Here is a 15144-nt window from a genome sequence, read left to right on the forward strand (position 1 = left end):
GACTTTCCATTCTGCATTCTTGGGGAGAGAAAAGAGGAAGCTGTTGCTGATTTAGCTCTGCAAATTTGCTGGTGCTTACAGCCAGCAACTGGCATCATCACTCCTCTTTCCCCAGCCGCACTGGGCTGGAAGAGACAGAGGGTAGGGATGTTCAGAGCCTTCAGTCTCTTTACTGCTGTAACTTTACTTAAACAAAAATATCATCTCATGTATCAGTCACCAGGCTTGTCCTAATACTAGGCATTATTCCCCATGAGTTCCCTCCACCAGCACAAAGTCTAGCCCCTCTAACATGGCACAGATTTCTGTGCAAAAATTCTTTACCAATAGGCCATGAGGGAGCAAGTTACTATGGCTTGTGCTGTTAACTCCCTTTGTTATTTCCAACTTGGTGACCTTAGACTTCCTCCTCCTCTAGGTCTTTCTTTCTCTACTTCAATGATTACTAAGCTATAGTCCTACAGCTCTTGCACACTGTATGAGGCATTGCTGGCAATTTGTTCAGAAATAAGCTGACCTGTCAGTCCCTCAAGATCAAATAAATAAGCAGCAATGTAGATACAATTACTCCTGACAGCTCTGGACAGCTCAGAGCTTCCTGACAGCTTCATGGGTAGGGAGAAAAAGTTGGGCTTTCCCTGTGCTACCCGCATAGACTCTTTACAGCATCCTCTGAAAGCTGATGAACAGGAGCTTTTCTGACCTGGTGAATAAGTGAGTTTTTTAGTAGCTGTGACAATGGCAGTATGCTGTGGAGAGATAGTGAGTCTCTTAGAAGTGCATCCCTTCCACAGTTGATGTGATCCAAGAAGCTCTAGACACTCGCACCTGGGTATGACTATAGGATGCTGTCATTGCACATTCATTCTATGGGGAGTGAAAGGAACAGAGGTCAGATGGGAAACAAGAGGACAGAGACAACATATTAGAAGAAAGCATGAAGAGCACCAAATAATGAAGTGAGTGTGAAAGAGAAAGAGTGAGGGGGGAGGAGGACACTTTCTTTCAAAGAAGGAAGTACAGGAAAAAAGAAAAAAAAAAGAAGTAAAAAGAACAGAGGATCTCTGATGACAGAGAACCAACCCATAAAGGGTTGTAGAGAAAAAAGGACCCAAGCAGGGGAAAAGAATAAGCAAGAAATGATGGAGCCTTCAGATTGCTGAATTCTGTTTTATTCATTTATGCTGTCTTATTCTAGGAGGTACCATAAGGCTGCCAGGCACTCTGGGGCTGTGGCACTCACTGAGAACATCCACACATGCAGGCACGTGTGCTTGCAGCATTCAAATAGGAGCGGCATAAATTTGAGCTGGGGATTTTTGCCTTAGCACATGTGCCCAAACATGCACTTTGGTGTGGGGCAAGTTGTGCCACTTGGGGCAAAATAACCCTGCCCAGCTCCTTCTGGATCTGCAGCCAGGGAGAGCTATAGCCTGTATAGCTTTTATACTGTATACCAGTATAAAAACCTGCCCTGTGCCGGCTGGCCACAGGAGTATAGAAAACCTGCCCACGGCTACTTGTTCTCAGGAGCTTCTGGGGGCGGTGGGACCTGCTTGGCAAGGGCATAGCTGGGGTTCATAGATTCATAGATTGTAAGGGGCTAGAAGGGACTTTGCAGAACATCAGGTCCAGCCCCCACCTACTCTAGGCAGGAAGACAGCTGGGGTCAAGTGACCCCAGTGAGGTGACTGTCCCGTGTCCTTTTGAAAACCTAAAGGGTAGGTGACTGCACTACCTCTGGAGGGAGTTTATTCCATAGTCTGGACACCCCGACTGTGAAGGAGTTTCTCCTGGTATTAAGTGGCCTTCCAGGAGTTTATGTCCGTTGGTCCTGGTCTTCCCCAGAGGTGCCCTAGTGAACAGTTGTTTACCAAGCTCCTGATGTGCTCCTCTGATATAGCAGTAAGCCGCTATCAAGTCCCCTCTCAACCTTCTCTTCTTTAGGCTAAAGAGGCCCAGATCCCTCAGCCTTTCCTCCTATGGCTTGCAAGTCCCTGATCATACAGGTGACTTCTCTGGACCCTCTCAAGTTTTTCCACCCCAGTGCCCCAGTGGCTGAGCCTGTACTCCACCCTTATCCCATGAGCCACTGGGGACCTAAGCTGGTGGCTCCTCCATGGAACCATCGTCACAGGCATGTATGTGGCAAGCTTTACCAATACCTCGGTCTCCTACCTCTTTGCAGAGGGAGACCCTGGTGCACATGACGCCCCTCCACCTCTGGAACCTCCTTCTGAGGTTCTGGATGAACTTCACCGCCCACCTTTTTATTTTTGGACACCCCATCCATGGCCCCACTAAGTCCTGGGACCTCCTGGTCAACCTCCTCCTCGCCCTGGTCAAGGGGGCCCTGTACCTGACCTGGAAGGAGGTCTGGCCGAGAAGGTGCCTGGGGACAGTGCAGCCGTGTTCCTCTCACTGATTTCTGGATGGAGCACCACTGGGAGACATCCACTGGGTCCCTGAACGCCTTTGAAGACTGGTGGGCATGGCCCAGGGGGCTCTGCTCAGTATCCCTCTCAGGAGCACTCATTTTCACGTTTTGACCCTTTGACCCACATGTCACTCCTGTCCTGTTTTTTGCCTTTGTCCGAAGAATTTAGTTGTTCCATTCATCCATTAGCCCCCAGACAGCAGGGGCTACTAGTTAACCAGGTGGACCTTAGAGCTCATGGTAATTGAATGACAAATAGGAGCTTCTGAGGCCTGTCCAGCTGGTATCTGGGGACACTAGCCCCTTGTGTCAACTGGACTGCTGAAGCACCCCTAAACCAAGAGTTCCCTGCACCCTCTACCCACTGCAGAAGTCTGCTGGCAACCTGGAGCAGGACTCTGGCAGCCAAACCCAGATGGGGACTGCATGGCAGGGGCAGGGGCAGGGGCAGGAGCATCTGCACCTCTGGGCCAGCTGCCAGTAGGCTGAGGCTGCACAGTTAGCCTTTGTGCGGCACTACTGCCATGTGTGCTGCCTCCCTGACATCTGAGCAGCTATCACCTGGAAGATGTTTCCAGTGTGGTGGCCTGCTTTGAACTGTCAAGTGGCCAGGAGGTCAGCCACCCCCAGCTGGGCTCCAGGAGCCAGCCCTGAACAGGCTCCTCTTTTTGGGTCATGCCACTTGCCTCACTAGCAGGAGTTCTGGTGTTTCCTATTTAAAAACTGAAAAATCTCTGATAGAAAAGTCCCAAATTCACTCTTTAAAATACCCCAAATCCATGTTGTTCCACAATTAAAACAAAAGACCACTAAACATAGACACAGACATAGACCTAAAGAGAAAGATTATTTGGGCAATACTTTATTGCTGTATGTACAATGTTAAAGCAGTTTGGAAGCCTACCAGTATCTCTATATTCATAGTTAAATAAATTCTAAATAACTATATGTTTTGGTTTTGCTTTTGGTTTTCTTATTATAGAACAATTAGAGCTCCCCCTGACCCCTTCACTCACTAGGATGTGGGGACAGCTGCCCCTGGAGCCACAGCTCCTGCCAACAGGTCGCATCCTGTATGGCAGCTGGGCATGATGGCCGAGTGATGGAGGAATGTGGGGTTTGCAGGAAGAAGTTGGGAAGGGGTGTGGGTGTGATGTAAAAATCTCGGTTCGTTTCTTTGGAGGCTCAATGAATATTAATGATCCTTCAGGCACACATTGTTGGTGATACAAAAGGGTATATATTTGCAAATAGGGTCAGAGAGAGAGACAAAAGATCAAACCCTCTGCCCGCGGGGAACACTTCTCAGCAGGCTTTTATCCCCTCTCTCCTGAGCACGTGTACAGAAGCAGGAACTCTTACAACTCATTTCCGGTTCATACAAACATGTATGTGAATACGTCACATCATACATCGCATGTGTATTATAATTAACTACTTAAGTATGCGGGGCGGATAGGCTTATATGTATTAGCTTATTACGCTTGCCCAGAAAGTACTTTGGGTTACAAGAAGTTCAAATTCAAGGCCAAGATGGCAATTATTCTTATCTAGCTAAGAAATGTGGGAGCCATGAAAGAAAGTGTGATTTAGTGTAACAAAGAGATAGTAAATTTGCAGAACAAAGAGAGAGTGATACCTTAGTACAAAGAGCTCTTAGTAGCTTTTTTTTCCTTCAATCTCCAACCCCCCCTCTTCCACCAAGGAGACAAGGAGAGCTAGCAGCTGTGCTGTTCTAACAACACTATTGATAATGCATTTTTAATATTTCTAACAATATCCCCCCTCAAGATGCTTTCTGCTCTTTACTTCATTTGGGCATATCAAGATAATTACGAGGAATTTTTCTGAGGACCATGACTTTTGCTACAGTCTGTGCTTTCAAAGGGACTGCTGTGACCTGCATTCCTTCTACTGTGGTGGTTATCAATCTAGTGAGACAAGGAATAAGGCAAGGGATAAAAATCAAACCAGTCAGAGCACACAAAAGCACAAATCCTACTTTTTTCCACCAGGGTCCTCCAAATAATTGAAACCACCAGTCCTTATTCCATGTGGTTTCCCACGTTTGTATTGGTACATGGGCTATTTTCCTAATCTCTTTGGCAATCTCTAAGACCGCTTTTCCATTGTCATCTATTTGGAGGCAACAATTAGAAAGGTTGAGCTTTCCACAGACTCCGCCATCCTCTGCAAGTAAATAGTCTAAGGCCATCCGATTTTGGTATATGGCTGCTCTCATCTGAGAACTCTGTCGGGCCAATAACTCGAGAGCAGTGGCAGTCTGGTTAGTAATTATTTCCAAGACTGCCTGCAACCTGATGATTCTATTTAGCATATATATTGGTGTCCGGTAACCCCAACTCCCATCATTAGCCCATGTAGCCGGTCCATAATACTCAATAATCCTCTGAGGAGGCCACTCATCCTCCTTCCACTTTTGGGAGCCACCCTGTGTCAAACTTACATCAATACTTCTCTTGGCCCTTTTCCAATCATCATACAAAGAGACTCCTAGCTTATTTCCAACCTCAGATGGTAACAAAAAGAAAGCTGGTACAATTACTCCCATATAGCAAGTTCCTGTCCACCCTTGTGGTAGTATTGTATAGGCCCGTCGTCCACAAATCCAATAGTATCCTCTTAAGGCCCTATTTTCTCTATTGGTGGCATTTGGAGGGGCCCAACCATAGGGCATCTCGGGAAACCCCAAGCCTCCTTCTGGACCCAAAGGACCAGCAACTGCATGGCCTCCTTTCATGGAACATTCCCATAGCCCATCCTGGTTCTTGTCTGTACAATCTGTCCGATCATCACTTCGATTTGTGGCACTCCAATACTTATTAAACCACACAATTGTTCCATTAGGATGCTGCCACACTAGCCGATTATACCCTGGGCTATTAGGATAATAAAGCCGTTCTAATTTTGTAAGGTTCATCCACCTTACTTTTAAAGTCCATATGCAACGGCTGTGTCCCAACCTTTTTCCTGTACCATTATTAGTGATGCAATACTCTCCCAGTGCCACTTGGGAAAGTTCCCAACTGTGGTTCTCATCCCATTTTTGACTAGTACTCTTAACATCTGCCTTACTACTTACTAGCCACTTCGGGGCCAAAGGAAAAGCCCTCCAAGGCCACTGGCCTCCGGCCTCCCGGAGCCCCCCACAGGCCCAGCAGTTGGTAAGATTAAAAGTACCTGCAATTCTTTCCATCATGTCAACATACAAATTTGTCCCTGGGGAAACAATTGGGGAAAGCGGGGGCATAGGCCAGCAGCTAAGGCTACGCAATCCTGCTTCTTTCATTATGCAGATAACAACAAGGCACATTAAGATTCCCACCATATTTTCCCTTTTACTTTCTTGACTAATTTTCTGAGCTCTGATTAAGCCGTCTCAGGCGCACTTGGAGATCACCAGTAGGTTCACAGCTCCACTTGCTGGCTTCTTGTTCCGAAGACGACTCAGCTTCTGGAGTGAGTTCGTCTTGGGAGCTGTTGTCCTCTGACGCTTGTGGATGTCGTTTCACACGGGTATGGTGTATCCAACGGTCATGGCCAGCAATCTTTACAGCGGTGTGGGTTGTTAGAAGTACCTGGAAAGGGCCACTCCACCTCTCAGTCAAAGGTTCCTTTTTCCACCGCTGCACCAAGACCCAATCTCCCGGGGAGAAGTCATGTACCGGTACGTCTCAAGGCAGGCGCTGAAAGGAGGCTGCATACCTGTGAAGAGAAGACAAGACAGACTGCAAAGCAATAACGTACATATGAAGTTCACTATTACCTAATTCAAAAGTTACATTTTCTCGCGTCCCAGGAGGTAAGACTCGAGGGGGCTTGCCAAACATAATTTCATATGGGGTCAATTTGAGGCCCCGTCGGGGAGTGTTTCGAATACTAGTAAGAGCTAGTGGCAATGCTTGAGGCCACTTAAGGCGTGTCTCAATACAGATTTTGGTGAGCAAAGTCTTTAAAGTCCTATTCATGCGTTCCACTTGTCCTGAACTCTGTGGTCTCCATGGTGTGTGTAGTTTCCAAGTAACCTTGAGAGTTTGCGCGACTTCTTGAACCACCTTTCCCACGAAGTGTTGTCCTTGATCCGACTCAATGGACTCAGGCAGGGAATACCGTGGAATGATCTCCTGCAACAAATACTTCACTACTGTAGCCACAGCGGCAGTCCTGGTGGGCCAGGCCTCGACCCAACCAGAGAGCTGGTCTACCATGACAAGTAAAAACCCGTGATGTCCGGACCGTGGGAGCTCGGCAAAATCAATCTGCCATGCCTGTCCAGGGTACGCTGCCCAGGGCCTACCTCCCATTGGCACAGGGGGTTTCCTTCGAGGGTTTACTTTCTGGCATGTGATGCACTTGGTAGCAATGCGCTGAGCTTCTACATATAGCCCTGGGGCTACTGCTTGGCGGATCACTAGATCACCCATGGCCAAACCTCCCGTATGGGTTCTTGCATGGAGCTGTTGCAACACCTCCCGAAGCAATGGCCTGGGTATCATGACTTTCCCTCCTGGTACTATCCACCACCCCTGGGAGTTCTTTTCTGCACAGGCTTTCTGTGCAAATTTATCTTCTTCAGGGGAATACTGTGGGACTAAATCCTGGACATATGGCCATATGGCATGGGACATGGCCTGCTTGGATACCTCCTTCGCTTCTCCCCCAATAAATGCAGCTTCCTTTGCTGCTGCATCAGCCTTTGCATTTCCAAGCTTATGCTTTTCCTCAGCAGCCTTCCCATGGGCCCGCACATGAATGACTGCTACCTCCTTAGGCTGGTGGAGTGCCTCTAGTAGCTTGATAATCTGGGGGCCATTAGCAATCTTATTCCCAGAGGCCGTAATGAAACCCCTTTCTTTCCACAATAGTCCGTGCACATGGACTGTAGAAAAAGCATAGCGAGAGTCAGTGTATATGTTAACCCGCTGGTCTGTCCCCAGCTGTAATGCTCGGGTGAGCGCAGTGAGTTCCATGGCCTGTGCCGACCATGAGCTCGGCAATGATTCCCTCCATACTACCTTATCCAAGGTTACCACTGCACATCCTGTTCGTCTTTTTCCATCGATGACAGAGCTGGAGTCGTCTACGAAGTATTCAACATCTGGGTCCTCAACTGGGTCCTCAGCAAGATCAGGCCGCACCTGCGTAGTTTGATTCAGGACCTCAAGGCAGTCATGCGTCGGTTTCCCTGGCTCCGGCAGCAAGGTTGCAGGGTTTAAGGCTGTAGTATGTTTGAAAGTAAGTCCTGGATTAGAGAGCAAAAATATCTCATACCGTGATTGTCTGGAGGGGTTAAGAAATTTCCCTCCCTCAGTCCCTAGGATCTGGGGAACTCCATGAGGAGTGAGTATTTCCATATCCGCACCCATGACTATCTTCTGGGCTTCTTCCACAACCACTGCTGTGGCTGCCACAGCCCGAAGACAGGCTGGCCACCCGAGTGCAACTGGATCTAGAACCTTTGAGTAATATCCCACGGGTCTCCAGGTCGGGCCCGATGGCTGTGTCAGCACCCCTGATGCAACCCCTTGATTCTCATGAACATACAGTCGATATGGCTTTTTACTATTTGGTATGGCCAGGGCAGGGGGCTGGGTTAATGCTGCCTTCAGCAGATCAAAGGCAAGCTGCATTTCTTTATTCCATTTCCATTTAGTGAGACTCTCCTTAGTCAGGGATTCATACAATGGTCTAGCCTTCCCGCCATAATCTGGTATCCATAGTCGACAGAACCCAGTTAGCCCTAGGAATGCCCGCAGCTCCTTGGGTGACTTAGGTGGGGTTAGACCTTGGATTGCCTGTATGCGATCTGCACTCAGGGCTCTGACTCCTTTTGAGAGCTTATATCCCAAAAATGTGACTTCAGGCTGACATATCTGGGCTTTCTCTTTAGAGACTTTATATCCTTTTCCCCCCAGAGTGTTTAGGAGTGACCTGGTGGCTTCCTCGCAGAGCTGCAAGTTTGGGCTTGCAACTAGCAGGTCATCCACATACTGGAGGAGAGTCACTGCGGGGTGTGATCCCTTCCACTCCTCCAAGTCCTTCTGAAGGGCAAGTCCGAAAATATGGGGGGCTGCTACGAATCCTTGTGGGAGAACTGTCCACATGAGTTGGGCTTTATGGAAGGTGTCTGGATCCTCCCATTCAAAAGCAAACAATTTTTGACTCTCTCGGTGAAGGGGAATAGAGAAGAAAGCATCTTTCAAATCTAGCACTGAAAATATTTCAGCTTCCCCCGGTACTGGGGATTAAGGACAATAAGAAGTCCTTCTTCAAATACATAGGGGGTAAAAAGAGGGTCCCGGGTAATGTGGGGCCCCTGCAGGACACGATGGGCAACTTAGTCGTCATGCCAGATGACAAAGCTAACATATTTAACGATTTCTTTGCCTCTGTCTTCCTAAGTAGGGACCAGTTCAGCCACCTCCCTGCTGGGCCCCCCTCGGGCCCCGGGAGAGACACGCCTGGGCCAGGGGTTAGCGAGGAGTTAGTTAGGGTACTTCTGGAGAGGCTGGACGTGTTCAAGTCCGCTGGTCCGGACGATCTTCACCCTAGGGTTCTACAGGAACTGGCCAAGGTCATTGCGGGACCCCTGGCGCGGCTCTATGAGCACTCGTGGTGCTCTGGTGAGGTGCCGGAGGACTGGAAGAGGGCCAATGTGGTCCCTATCTTCAAAAAGGGAAAAAAAGAGGACCCGGGAAATTACAGGCCAGTTAGTCTTATCTCAATCCCGGGTAAGCTCTTTGAAAAAATTATCCTGGCACACATCCAGGAGGGCCTTGCGGGGGAATGCATGCTCAGGGGCAACCAACATGGGTTCATCAGTGGCAGGTCTTGTCAGACCAACCTGGTGGCCTTTTACGATCAGGTCACCAAATCATTAGACGCAGGGGTTGCTGTGGATGTAGTCTTTCTGGATTTCCGGAAGGCTTTCGACACTGTCTCTCACCCTGTCCTCATCAAAAAGCTGGGAGACTGTGGTGTCGATGCCCACACGGTCAAATGGGGAGCCAACTGGTTAGAGGGCCGCACCCAGAGGGTGGTAGTGGATGGGTTCTTCTTGACCTAGAAGGACGTGGGCAGTGGGGTTCCGCAGGGCTCGGTCCTCGGGCCCGCACTGTTCAACATCTTCATCAGTGACTTGGATGAGGGGATAGAAAGCACCCTGTTCAAGTTTGCTGATGACACTAAGATGTGGGGGGATGTGGGTGCACTAGAAGGGTGCAATAGGCTACAAGCTGACCTTGACAGGTTGCAACGGTGGGTGGATGAGAATAGGATGGGGTTTAACACTGATAAGTGCAAGGTGTTGCACATGGGGAGGAAGAACCGGCACCACACTTACAGGTTGGGGAACTCCCCTCTTGCCAGCACGGAGATGGAAAAGGATCTTGGAGTCATCATTGACTCCACGATGAACATGGGCCAGCAGTGTGGGGAGGCAGTCAAGAAGGCCAACCGTACCCTGTCATGCATCCACAGATGCATCTCGAGCAGGTCCAGGGAGGTGATCCTCCCCCTCTATGCGGCACTGGTCAGGCCGCAGCTGGAGTGCTGCGTCCAGTTCTGGGCGCCACACTTCAAGAGGGACGTGGACGATATGGAAAGAGTCCAGAGGAGGGCCACTCGTATGATCAGGGGTCAGCAGGGCAGGCCTTATGAGGAGAGGCTACGGGACCTGAACCTGTTTAGCCTCCACAAGAGAAGGTTAAGGGGGGACCTTGTGGCCTGCTACAAACTGGTCAGGGGGGATCAGCAGGTATTGGGGGAGTCCCTGTTCCCCCGTGCGCTGCCAGGAGTGACCAGGAATAACGGTCACAAGCTGGCGGAGGGTAGGTTTAGATTAGATATTAGGAGGCGCTACTTCACAGTCAGGGTGGCTAGGGCCTGGAACCGGCTTCCAGGGGAAGTGGTGCAGGCTCCTAGCCTAGGGATTTTTAAAAGGAAGTTAGATGAGCACCTTGCCGGGGTCATCTGACCCCAGTGCTCTTTCCTGCCAAGGCAGGGGGTCGGACTAGATGATCTTCATAGGTCCCTTCTGACTCTAGCTACTATGAAACTATGAAACTACTTGTGTCAAAATCGTGTGGGGGTTCGGGACTACAGGATGGTCTGAAAGGACCTTCTTATTTACTGCCCGTAGGTCTTGGACCAGTCTGTATGAGACCCCATCTGCCTTCGGCACTCCAAGGATGGGGGTGTTATACGGTGAGGACCCTTCCACTAGCCATCCGCACCTCTTGTACTTCTCTATTAACGGCTTGAGTCCAGCTCTGGCCGCTCGGCTGAGTGGGTACTGCTTTACCCGAACGGGCCCCTCCCCATCCTTGAGTACAATCCTTACCGGGGAGACGGACTTAGCTCGCGCAGGGGTTCCATCAGCCCATACCGAGGGGTCTACTCCAGTCATATAATCTTCTGGACTTACTGCAGGGCGTTGGTCCTCCAGGAGAGTCATCTGATAGTTCGAGCTCTGCTTGACGGGTAGCTGGACCACCATCTGATCGTCTCTGAAAAAGATCTCAGCTTGCAATTTTGTGAGTAAGTCCCGCCCAAGGAGTGCAACCGGGCAACTTGGAGAATACACAAAGGAGTGCTCGAGCAAATGGTCCCCCACTTTGGTGAGGAGTGGTTTACAAACAGGGAGTCGGGATTGCGTGTCCTCAATCCCTTCTACAAGTACATGCTGTTCACTAGTTCCTGCACAGGGGGGGTTTTCTGGAATCATTGAAAATGTAGCCCCAGTATCCACCAAGGCTTCAAAGTTTTTGCCACCAACCCTAATGGTTACCATGGGATCTTCTCGGGCTCCAACCCGAAGGGTAGTGGTCTTAGATCCCTGTCCCCTTCATTCTGAATCCTCACCCTTGTCTTCTGCCTGCATGAGGTGACCTCTCGGTTCCCTCTCTCTCTTCTCCTTCAACTTCGGGCATTCCCTCTTCCAGTGCCCTTTCTCTTTGCAATAAGCACAAACGTCTGCTCCCACTCTTTCTCCTTTCCCCTTCTGTATCCCAGCCTTTCCAGGGTTCCCTCCAGTTATAGCAGCTGCTAGTGCTGCCATCTGTCGCTGAGCCTTTTTATCCTCCTTGCGCTCCTGCACTTGCTCATGATTCCCATACACCTTATATGCAATTTCCACCAGCTCTGAAATCGGTTTCCCCGCACCTCCCTCAGTTTTCTGTAACTTCTTACGGATATCAGCAGCAGATTGACCAATAAACATAAGATTTACCATGCGCTGGTTATCTGGGGCTTCTGGATCCAGATCCGAAAACCTGCGAAACGCCTCATACAGCCTCCCAAGGAAAGCTGAGGGATCCTCCTCTCTTCCCTGTCTCACTTCATACAATTTAGACAGATTGGTAACCCGAGGCACTGCCTTTCCCATTGCTTCCACTGTAATTCCCAGATACCGTGCACTCAGCTCTCTGCCCTCTGCAGTATGATTGTCCCATCTCGGCTCTTCTACAGGGCAGGTATCATGCAGAGTACGACCAGCAGCACCCTCTGACTCAACTCTGGCTGCCGCAATACGTTCCGCTGTTCCCAACACTAATCTCCTCTCCTCTCCTCCGGGGTTAGGAGGGTCTGGAGCATCATCTGGACATCAGCCCAAGTGGGTCGATGAGTCTGCCCAATAGATCGAAACAGGTCCCTCATCTTTTCAGGGTCTTCACGAAAAGAGGGGCTCTGATTCTTCCAGTTAAATAAATCTGAAGTGCTAAATGGGGTGTAAACAAAAGTTGCATTGCCCCCTTCCCCAATAACCTCTCGCATCGGACAGTTCAGCACCGGCTGTGACTCTACAGGCTTGCGCAAATAATAACCCTTATTCCCTGATTCAGATGAGGCACTTGGCTGAGGCTCACACTCTAAATCATTAGGTATGCTTTGGTACGTCGGTGGTGGTCTCTCTAAGGGAGGGGGCGGTGGTGCAGAAGGACTGGATCCTGAGGAGGCGTCTGACTCATCTTCGCTACCTGACAGGGCAACCGGAGCGCGGGTCCGGTACTCAGCCAATTCAGAATCTTCCCCCCCATTAGACTCAGGGAGTACAGGCGACCTCCCCCGAGTCTTTTCCTTAACAACCATCACATGAGACTTTGCTAAGTAATTCTTAATCCAAGGTGGCTGATTGTGAACCACCCACAACCAACAATCAATATAAGGAAACTGATTCCAATACCCATTCTGCATAACAATTTCATGGATAGCTATCACTTCTTTTAGCACAAAGGATCCTTTCGGGGTCCAGTGGACCCCAAATGTTGGCCACTCGAGCTGACAAAACTTTTTTCATTTTTACTCCGTAATCGGCCGGCCTTGCAAATTTATTAAAATGATGTAATAAGCACCTTAGAGGGGTATCCGTGTTTTCTACACGGGAGCTAGCCGTACCCATTTTGCCCACAAGAGTGCGCCCAAGGCACACCAAATACCAAAAAGTCCCGATAACAGAAGTTTTACTATGAGAGCTGAGCTGAAAAAAATTCCCCAGCAAACATGCACTCCCCCTGCTCTGGACCCAGAACCAAATTGGGCAAAAGGGAATTCGTATACTCACTCAGATACCCCAGAGATCTCGATCCAAATCCCAAAATGTGTACCTGAAGACTCCAAAAAAACCAAAATTTGCATAGGAGCCCTTAGTGTTCCGGATGTCCCGACTCACGTCTCAAGCCCCGCCCCCGGGCGAGCCAAAAAGGGCTCGGTGCACACGCCCCATGGTGGCAGAGACGATGCGCCTATGGACTCCGGAGTCATCTAAAGAGCCCCACGTTGGGCGCCAGATTTGATGTAAAAATCTCGGTTCGTTTCTTTGGAGGCTCAAAGAATATTAATGATCCTTCAGGCACACATTGTTGGTGATACAAAAGGGTATATATTTGCAAATAGGGTCAGAGAGAGAGAAACAAAAGATCAAACCCTCTGCCCGCGGGGAACACTTCTCAGCAGGCTTTTATCCCCTCTCTCCTGAGCACGTGTACAGAAGCAGGAACTCTTACAACTCATTTCCGGTTCATACAAACATGTATGTGAATACGTCACATCATACATCGCATGTGTATTATAATTAACTACTTAAGTATGCGGGGCGGATAGGCTTATATGTATTAGCTTATTACGCTTGCCCAGAAAGTACTTTGGGTTACAAGAAGTTCAAATTCAAGGCCAAGATGGCAATTATTCTTATCTAGCTAAGAAATGTGGGAGCCATGAAAGAAAGTGTGATTTAGTGTAACAAAGAGATAGTAAATTTGCAGAACAAAGAGAGAGTGATACCTTAGTACAAAGAGCCCTTAGTAGCTTTTTTTTCCTTCAATCTCCAACCCCCCCTCTTCCACCAAGGAGACAAGGAGAGCTAGCAGCTGTGCTGTTCTAACAACACTATTGATAATGCATTTTTAATAATATTTCTAACAGGTGGATGCAGGTGGGTGTAGAGGAACTCTGGGTGTGGGGGTCTGTTCAGGAGGGGTGGGTCCCCTGCTCCCCCACAGGGCACAGTCCCTCCCCCCCAGCACATGGACTGCCCCCCCACCCCACAGGTCCACAGTCCCCACCCCTGCCGCAGGGCTGGGCCGCTTCTGTGCATGCAGGACCACACGTGGAGTGACAGGTGGTCCCTGTAAGTGGCACAGGGCCCCGAGTGACAGACTGAGTGGACTGGAGCTGCCCGAAAGCACATGGGCCTGCACCAAGCTGGGCTGGGCCTGCATGATGTGGCACAGGCAGTGCTGGGTGCCAGGCATCCAGGGCCGAGCTGCACTGCTCCCCACTGCCCTGTGCTCCCCCACACAGGGGGTGGGGACTGTGCCAGGAAGCCCTGAGTTGCTGCTGCTACTGGTGACCTGTGGGCCATGTGGAGAAGTTGGGCACGTGGGCTCTGTGGGGGGCAGCAGAGGAGGACCCATGCATCTTTTTGGAGGCCCCAGAGCATACTTTTGGAGGACCTATGCCTCCAGTTGCCTCCGGGCATGGTCCTGGACCATACCCTGCCCCGTTTGGTTTTTTTTGCCCTGTTTGTTTTGCCTTTTTTTTTGCTCCAGGGGGGCAGGGGAGGGAAGGAGTTGACACCTGTATATCTAGGTATCAAGTTTTGAGCCTGCATGGCAAAATGCAGTGCGGGGACTGTATTTTTGTCCCCAGCATGCCTCTTGCCAGGTCTCAAACTACTTTAATTGTCTTTCCCTGACATGCAAGAGTCCTAGCTTCCAACATCTAGGAGTTAAATTCTGTTGGAAAAAGCAATTTCCTTATAAAGACAGGCTAAGACTACTGCAGGAAAATGATCCTCAGAATGTTTTTTTTAAAATGTCTGAAACCATAGGTCCATATCAACCAAGTTGATCAGCAGCTTCCAAATGCCCATTTTTCAAAATTACCAAATTTAGGAAGCACAAAAGCTTGGCAGAACAATGATATCAACATGGGACACAACGATACTAGCCATACAATGGTAATGTGAACTTGACTAGCTAATTTAGCGAGCAGTGGTCTCAAGGGACGAGGATATATGATTCCCATATATCAAAGCATGTCTGAGCATACTGGCTGCAGCAGGACCCATGGGAAAAGGGGTTGTCTTTTTACACCCACTGCAGTCCATCCTGTTGTCCCACCCTATTCAGAGTCCTCCCAGTCTCACTCACCTGCTACATCCTGTTGGGAAAAAAAGTTAATTTAGT

At 49.5% G+C, this 15144-nt stretch overlaps 1 long non-coding RNA gene across 1 annotated transcript in view; it reads left to right on the plus strand.

Annotated features, from left to right (window-relative positions):
- Positions 1–15144, plus strand: part of LOC149864309 (uncharacterized) — a 65035-nt gene that overhangs the window by 32552 nt on the left and 17339 nt on the right. The gene's annotated exons all lie outside the window — the stretch shown is intronic.

The sequence above is a fragment of the Crocodylus siamensis genome, chromosome 5, assembly GCF_052110815.1.
Source record: "Crocodylus siamensis isolate JL-2025a chromosome 5, ASM5211081v1, whole genome shotgun sequence".
NCBI classification, from domain to species: domain Eukaryota; kingdom Metazoa; phylum Chordata; order Crocodylia; family Crocodylidae; genus Crocodylus; species Crocodylus siamensis.